Source organism: Penaeus japonicus, unplaced genomic scaffold (assembly GCF_977035675.1).
Source record: "Penaeus japonicus unplaced genomic scaffold, GWHDUDI00000001_assembly GWHDUDI00000028, whole genome shotgun sequence".
Lineage (NCBI taxonomy): Eukaryota > Metazoa > Arthropoda > Malacostraca > Decapoda > Penaeidae > Penaeus > Penaeus japonicus.
Window position 1 is genome coordinate 11048716 of NW_028234430.1, and position 2758 is coordinate 11051473.

At 33.7% G+C, this 2758-nt stretch overlaps 1 protein-coding gene across 1 annotated transcript in view; it reads right to left on the minus strand.

The window, feature by feature from the left end:
• Window positions 1–1705: 1705 nt before the first annotated feature.
• Window positions 1706–2758, minus strand: part of LOC122248057 (protein phosphatase 1G) — a 23418-nt gene continuing 22365 nt past the window's right edge. Inside the window, 1 exon segment of the mRNA XM_086553429.1 lies at window positions 1706–2758. This exon segment is cut by the window's right edge and continues 1105 nt beyond it. The gene's annotated coding sequence lies outside the window, so the exon portion shown is untranslated.

The following is a 2758-nucleotide window of genomic DNA, read 5'->3' on the forward strand; positions in this document are numbered from 1 at the left end:
ACCATTTTAAAGTTCTCCTTTCCTTTTAACCCATTCACACCGGATGACGTGCTGACACGTTTCATTGTTTTCGCGTCAGATGCCACTGACGAGATATCTGGCCAAGGCCGGCACTCGGGGTGAGAGAGCGGGCAGCCCAGGCTCGCTGCTCGTGTGCCCGAGAATCTCAAAGCGTTCGAAAACCTCGTTATTGCGACCTTTCAAAGCCGGAATCGCCCCGGTATGAATGGGTTAATAGTAATGGGTACAGCACAGAATTTATAACAATAACAATGAGATAAAGAGCTCTATCTCTTTTTATCAAACTAGAAAATTAAAGGAACTTCAACTGATACATAAAATAATCAACATAAATTTACACTCAAACTAATATATCTTTTCAAAAATTAACAGATTTTCACATCTTATCACACCTTTAAAGAAGGGTTTAATTGCTCACCTCTTTCTCAACATAAATTTGATCAAATCTACAATTTGATATGATTAAGTTTACATTATTTGTTAATAATATAAACTTAAAAACAATATGCGAACATATCCAAAAACATTGCTATATTTCAACTAATCAACATACCCTCCTATTAAAAACATGACAATGGAAAAAAGTCTTCATCCTTTAGTTAATGCAAGTATGTGTATCATTGTCTCTAAACCCATTCATGATGGGGCAGTCTTAGCACTACCTCAACATTTCACTAAGGCCTAATGGTTATTCATTACCCAACAGACAAAAGCCATGACATGGTGTTCACATTACTGGCAGGAAGACCAGCCAAGACTTGAATGTCACATCATTTGTCATTAAGGGGTAACAAAACCCTCAAAAGATGAAAGAAAATAATGGGGAAATTGATAAGCCTTTTAAATGAAAGATTTTATTACAAATCGGCATCATCCTACTTCCTATGTTTCTTTTAGACATTCACTGATTACTTGGTTGCAAAAAGCTGGAACCAACTGGCCCTTGCTTTTATACACTGTGAAATGTTATTAACAAGCATCACAAACTTAATAACAACTTAACATTGATTGTTTTTTGTTTACTTATTAATTCTTTTTTTTGTATTTTGTTGTTTTTATGCTTTCCTCTAAAGAAAAAAAATATATATATACATGATATACATAAAACAAAAAATTTAGATACCCGAAAAATTTCAACAAAAGAAAAAAAACATTCCCGATATATGTAATGCTTAGGTAATTTGTACTTGTGTGTGAACTTTCTCTGTAGCCGTCAGCAGCACGTATTGCAGCAACCTTTTTATCCTGTGGTTATCACTCAATGTGGAACCTTAGGATGAAAACAAAAATAAAAAGTAAAATTGAAAACGATGAGAGGAATAGAAAAAAAAAAAAAAAAAAAAAAAAAAGGGGGCAGAGAGAGGAAGGGGCAATATTGGGCATCTTAAAAAAAGAAAAAAAAATAATAATAATAAATAAAATAAAATAAAATAAAAAGATAACAAATAACAGAAAGGTTATAATTGTTATGGGTTCTTCCTAGAAATTTTCTTTATCTTAGCTGAATGAAATTTTTTACATATATATGTATGAAAATATATGTATGAATATGTATGTATGTATGTATGTATGTGTGTAAGTGTATGTGTATGTGTGTAAGTGTATGTGTATGTGTATGTGTATGTGTGTAAGTGTAAGTGTAAGTGTATGTGTGTGTTTGTGTGTGTGTGTGTGTGTGTGTGTGTGTGTGTGTGTATGTGTGTATGTGTGTATGTGTGTGTGTGTGTGTGTGTGTGTGTGTGTGTGTGTGTGTGTGTGTGTGTGTGTGTGTGTGTGTGTGTGTGTGTGTGTGTGTGTGTGTGTGTGTGTGTGTGTGTGAATGTAAGTGCCCATGTATGTATACATCTGCATGGGAGTGTGTACACGTGAGTGCAAGTGTAATGTGTGCACACAAGTATATATATTAGTGTACTTTTGTATGTGTAAACAAATATTTTCTTGTAAATTATCTCACATGAACACACAAACACACACAATACTTTCTTCATACATATATATATAACCCACACATGTACATGTGTGTACATACATAAATATATAACCAAAGGGCTTACCCTTAATTAAATTTCTTGTTACCTATCCAACACACATATACTGTATATAAAAAATACTAATATTAGTGGGAGTTTAAACAGCCTCAGATGTCCAGTGTCAAAAATTCAAGAAAAAAATTATACACATGGTTTTACATTCGCACTTTGTTTCCTAGAAAATTTGCATTGGCAGATTTTTTCCTAAATATAATTTTAAACATAAAAATGGAATTAATCTACATTTTCACATGGAAAACTTTAAACTGCATAGTCATGTTCACTGTTCTGGTAGAAGTACAAATAGTCTGCCAGCATAATTCCAAAGCTACATATATAAATTTTGCACTAGACCATACCACAATGAAAGTAAACAAAAATAGATTATAAAAAAATATATATAATGAAAAATATAGGAAGTTACAGAAAAATCATAACAAAATAAAAGGGAAATACAACGACCTCTCCTCCTCGCGAACCAACCACACCAGCGCTCCGGTGAGGGTCGAGCCACTCATTAAGCGGGATAACGCGAACGACATGCCTCGCCTAACGGCACATCCGCAGGAAGTAGCGTCAATGATCACACTTGTGCTGAAGAACTCACTCGAACACTACATCAATAAGTGTTTTGAAATCACTACAAAAGTTAAAGCCTGAGCTCCTTTTCAACAGGATTTTCTTTTCTTTATTTTTTCTCTTCACGA